Consider the following 6,058-nt stretch of genomic DNA (forward strand, 5'->3'; position numbering starts at 1 on the left):
GCAAGGCCCTCAGCAACTCAGGGAGACCCTGTCTCTAAATAAAATAGAAAATAGGGCTGGGGACGGGGCTCAGGGGTTAAGCACCCTTGGGTTCAATCCCTGGTACCCCCCAAAAAAGAAGAAATTCCCACGGCTCTTTTCACTAGACACCCCCACACACACCCTGCCCTACCTCCCAAACCTGTCCCTGATCCTAGACTCAGACCTGGTCCTAACCTTACTGTGTGACCTTGGGCAAGACCCCAGCCCTCTCTGGGCCTTCCTGGCAAGACTGTGTCAGCGAGGGTCCGCCAGTCCTAAATGCACACCTCCCTTTGGTTTCCCAGTCTGCAGCCCCGGGAGGGGTGTGTGTGGTCCCCGATTTCTGTATCTTTAAACAAAGCTCCAGATGGGCCTGCAGGGAGGGCTGGACGGCTCTGAGCTCTGTTGCTGGCTCTTGGGGACTTTCTACTAATTGGATCCCTGGGGAAGAACAGCCTCCCTCCCCAGCCAACTGATCCCTCTACCCTCCCATCCATCCATGGATCCATTCACTCACAACGCGCCTGTCATGTTAACAAGGACACCAAGGGACACCGCGATGACCGAGAAGACAAAGCCGGGCACAAAGAGGTGACAATCAGCGGGCAGGGAGGGATTCCGTGGTATATGTTGAAGACAGAGTTATTGGGGAGGAGCCGGGCGCAGGGGCGCACGCCTGTCATCCCAGCGACTCCGGAGGCTAAGGCAGGAGGATCGTGAGTTGGAGGCCAGCCTCCGCAACTTGGCAAGATTCTGCCTCTAAATAAAATACAAAATAAGGCTGGGGCGGGGGCTCAGGGGTCGAGGGCTCCCGAGTTCAATCCCTGAATTATTATTATTTCGGGACCCCCGAAATGAATTCTTCCTAGAAACGTGGAGGTCAGAGCCTTACTGCTACCTCATTCAGCTGTCAGACTTGGACATGAGACGTCAATGTCCCCATCTGTTCCTTCACACAATCACCGTGACACTCCGGGAGACCTCTCCCTTCATATCTCCGGAAAGAAGCAGCCTGTCTCCGAATTCGCCATCAGCCTCTTCCACTGGTGCTGTGTGGCCCCGGACAGGTGGCTTCACCTCTCTGAGACTGGATGTTTTTTACCCATAAAATGGAGACCTAATACATCAGGATGAGATTCTGTAATTCCGTCCCCAGAAGGTCTCAGAAATGACCGTCTCCCAAGGTGACCGTCAGCTCCAACAGAGGACACGGGGGTGCAGCCTTGGAGTCCCCTCTCTCCCAGCCCCTGTCCCTACGGATGGGCAGAACCCCAGCCTCTGGGACAGGAGCTCCCTGCGCTTCTCCTAGGCTAGGAAAGCAGGATACCTCCCCTTTCCTTTGTCTCAAAACCGTGTCCTTGTTGTTGGTTTGGCTTTGGGGACAAGGACGGAGCTTTCGGCAACAATGCCATAAAATGATTCGAGAAAAGCACTTAGCATATACTAAGTGCTCACTAAACACCAGTGCAGGAAGTTGTGAGCTGACCCAGGTCCCTCTCCCCCGGGGGAGTCTGGAGTCAAGGTTGTGGCCAAGGACTGTGGCACGGTGACCAGATTCACAGAAAGCCAGTCTCCAACCACCTCTGTTTCCATTCTCTCTAGTCCAAGGGACACTTGGAGAGTGGAGGACGCTGCTCTTGAAGTTCAAGGTGGGCTGGGTAACAGCCGACCGTGGGGGACCTGGAGCTGGTTTGGAGCCGGAGAGAGATCTTAGTGAGCAGGGGACATCAGGAAAGATGGAGAGGGTGGGCCAGGAGCCCCACTCCACCCAGAGAGGATTGCAAATGGAGGCTTAGAGGCTCATCCAACCTCCATCCTCTGCTGGCGGCCAGGTCGATACGGGGCTGAGAGCCAGGAGGAGCGGTGGAAGGTGATGTCAGCCGGATCTGCCAAGCCACCAGGCGCTGGGGTTCTATTTTAAGGTGACCGGAGTCCCCCGGGGAGGGTTGGAAGCAGAGCGCTGCAGTGGACCTTCCATTTCACAAAGAGGCCCTGGGCAGGGTCAGCGGAACCCTCAAGCCCAGGGCCCCAGCAAGAAAATAAAGAGGAGGGAGGCTCTGGGGACTCCGGGTGCGGGGATAGAGGCAAGTTGGGAACAGAGCGGCACCGGTTTGGGGGTTACCAGGGACGTCTGGGGGTGGGGCCGGGCGCGAGGGCGCATCCCAGCCTCCGGGGAGGCTGAGGCAGGAGGATCGCGGGTTGGAGGCCGGCCTCAGCAAAAACGAGGTGCTCAGCCACTCAGGGAGACCCTGTCTCTAAATAAAACACAAAATAGGGCTGAGGATGGGGTTCAGGGGTCGAGGACCCCTGAGTTCTATCCCCAGTACCACACACACACACACACACAAAAAAAAAGTCTAGGGGGTGGGACACATGGCTGGGGACCTGGGAAGGGACATGAGGTGGAAGATCAGGTTAGGGGCATGGGAAGAATTGACACGGATGGGACACGGAGTGGGTCCGGCAGAGGAAGCACCAAGAGGGGGGATCCTTGGGGAGGACCCCCTAAGGCGGGGTCTGGGGGAGGGGACATCTTGGGGACTGTGGGGGTGCGGCAGGAGCTGGGGCCCGGAGAAGCGATCGGGGCGTGCACAAGGAGGGGTGGGCCCAGCTCAGAGCTCCGCCACATCCATCCGAGGCTGAGCCGCGGAGTGCGCCCCCGACAGGGACCCCGGGTGTCCCCTCCCCCTGCGCTGGTGGCCGGGGAGTGCGCGGTCCTCGGTGCCGCAGCGCCCTCTAGTGGCCACACGGAGAATTGCACCGGGATCATCACCGCGGAGCCACTGAGCTGGGCCCCCCCTGGGCTGCACCCGGGTGAGAGACAGCGACACCAGCAGCCGCCCTAGATCCCACGCGGTGGGGACACAGATCGTCAGGGACGCCCCGGGAGGTAATGCCCCAGGACCTTGGGCGGCCCCTCCCTTCTCTGCACCGCGGTCAAGGTCACCCAGACCCAAAGCCAGGCAGGTCCTGCAGCTGGGTCCTGGCAGAGCTAAGGTGTCCACCAGGATTGTCACACCCCCCTGCTGGCCCAGGACCTGGCATGCAAAGAAGAAGGAAGACCCTCCCCTTGTCAAGTTCAGCCCTCTTTAAAAGATGTCCAGCCCGAAAGAGTGCGGCAGGACTGTCCTTCCAGCGGCTCTGGAGGCTGAGGCCGGAGGACCGCTCATTGGAGGCCAGCCTCACCAACCTAGTGAGGCCCTCAGCAACTCAGGGAGACCCTGTCTCTCAATAAAATACAAAATTAGGGCTGGGGACGGGGCTCAGAGCAACTCCCTGAGTTGCTCAGGGGGCCTCGCTTTGGCTGAGGCTGGCCTCCAACTCGAGATCCTCCTGCCTCAGCCTCCAGAGCCGCTGGGATGACAGGTGGTGCAACCACCACGCCTGGTCCCCCTCCTCCTGTCCTTTAAAAGCGCCTCTCCTCTCCCATCCATGTCACAGTGCAGAGGCGAAGGCCAGGAGACCACCATCCCAGAGAAATCACAGGGCTCTCAATTCAATTTAAAAACAGTTTAATTATCTAATTGCTTCGCTCTGCAGTTCGGTTGGTTAACAGAAGCCATTCCCCAGCCGCTCACAGCCAGCCTAGCAGAAAATTGGCATTTCAGCCAGCCAGGGGGAATTCAAGGCACAAAATGCCACTGTTCCCAGCTCCCCCCCTCAGTTCGTGTCCCCTGCACCAATTCCCAGCCCCATGTGAAGCCCAACCACCTGTAAGACTCAGACGCTGGGTGGCTTGTGTGTGTGTCCCTAGCCCCCGGGGACATCCCTGCTAACGTGCTTACCTAAGCATGCCTTTCCTTTTTCTTCATTTTTGATTCAGGCCTTCAAATAGGAGACATGCAAATAAAGCAAAAATATAGATTTTTTTTTGGGGGGGGGAGGGTATCAGGCATTAAACCCAGGGGCCCTCCACCCCTGAGCCCCGTCCCCAGCCCTTTTTCTATTTTATTGAGAGACAGGGTCTCGCTGAGTGGCTCAGGGCCTTGCTAAGTTTCTGAGGCTGGCCTCCACCTTGCGATCCTTCTGCCTCAGCCTCCCGAGCCGCTGGGAGGACAGGCGTGCCACCACACCCAACACACACACAAAAAAATGTTCATGAAAATATAAACAGGTTTGTGACTAACATGAGCCCATCTTCCCCCACCCCTGACCCCAGATGGCTAGCTCTCTTCCCCCAAGGACAAACAGGGGTATTGGATTCTTTATGCCGGGCGCCATGGGGCACACGCCTGTCATCCCAGCCATTGGGGAGGGGAGGCTGAGGCAGGAGGATCGCAAGGTGGAGGCCAGCCTCAGCCACTTAGCGAGGCCCTGAGCCACTCAGCGAGACCCTGTCTCTAAATAAAATAGGAAATAAGGCTGGGGACGGGGCTCCGTGGGGAGAGCGCTTGCCTCATATGCACAAGGGCCAGGGTTCAATCCCCAGGACTACCAAATAATAATAATTAATAATAATAATTATTATTATTATTATTATTTCACTAAGTTGCTGAGGTCCACCTTGAACTTGAGATCTTCTCACAGGGCTCACAGAGTGGTCCATACAGACCAAGAGGACCTGTCAGGACTGGGCCTGGGGCTTGTGCATTGGTGGTGGTTGTGATTTTATTGCTGTTTGAGGTTTTGTTTGTTTTTAGGAGCAGAAAATCGGGTGGTGTGTGACCTCTCCTCCCACGGACATTGTGACAGCTAATTCTCCAAATATCGCGCAAGTCCCCGGGGGGCATCTCAATGTGGGGCGATGATAAAGGCTAGTATTTGGAACCGGAGCGAGAGGGAAAGACCTAGAACCTTCTAGAAGGTTCTTCCCGCAGAGGGGTTCCCAGAGCCAGAGGAGAGGGGGGAAACAGCTCACGTCCCCCAAATCTGGGAGGACAGTGTCCTCGGGGGGTGCCCCCCCCCAGAACATCACTATGGTCTGGCCAGGCAGAACCCAGTGGGTGTCCCAGGGCCTCGGACCCCCTAAGGAGATCTTGGCTGGACCGGCTTTCCAGAAGCTTCTCCGCGGGTGGTTGGATCAGGATCTGCCGGATGCCTTCAGCTGAGCCTCTGTCTCCGGAAAATATGAGAAAAGAAAACGTAGGGCGCTTGGGTGGCCAGCAGGGACCCCCTGGTCACCAGGACCAATTGCACGGCCAGCAGCCCAGACCCCAGGCAGCCCTGGGGTCCCCCCGCCGCCCCAGAGTGCACCTCGCAGGGGCCAGGCCCTGGGTTCGATCCCCAGCACCACCTTAAAAAAGATCCAATAAACAAAATAAAGGTATTGGGTCCATCTAGAACCAAAAGTATTTAAAAAAAAAAATACAAGCAGCAATCCATGTGGGCAAGGATGTGGGGACAAGGTCCACTCACTGCTGGCTGCTGGCACTGCCCATTGGTGCAGCCACTCTGGAGAGCAGGGTGGAGATGCCTCAGAAAACTAGGAACGGAGCCACCACGGGACCCGGATGTCCCACTTCTTGGTTTATACCCAAAGGACTCAAAATCAGCACACGACAGGGACACAGCCACATCAGTGTGCACAGCAGCTCAACTCACAGTAGCTCAACTGGGGAACTAACCTAGGTGCCCTTCAACAGGGGATGGATAAAGAAACTGGGGTCCATATACACAGTGGAATATTACGCAGCCATCAAGAAGGATGAAATGGTGGCATTGGCTGGTCAATGGGTGGAGCTGGAGACGATCACGCTGAGTGAAATCAGCCAGTCCCCAAAACAACCAAAGGCTGAGGGTCCTCTCTGATATGGGGACGCTGACCCACAATAAGGGGGGCAGAGAATAGCAGTTCATTGGATGAGACGCAGGGGAGTGGAGGGAAGGGAGGGGAGGGGACTGGGAGAGACAGGGGAATGAATGGACGTCCCTTTCCCATGTTCACATAGGAACCCACGACCAGGGACACCCCACAGCAGGTCCAGCCACAGGAATGGGACGTCACACCCCGGGTAGGTGGGACATGGCAGGATGCTCGCTGCTGTCACGGGGAGCTAAGGAGAAGAAATAAAAAATATTTTTTTTTTTTAAAAAAGTG

This window comes from Callospermophilus lateralis, chromosome 20, assembly GCF_048772815.1.
Source record: "Callospermophilus lateralis isolate mCalLat2 chromosome 20, mCalLat2.hap1, whole genome shotgun sequence".
NCBI lineage: Eukaryota > Metazoa > Chordata > Mammalia > Rodentia > Sciuridae > Callospermophilus > Callospermophilus lateralis.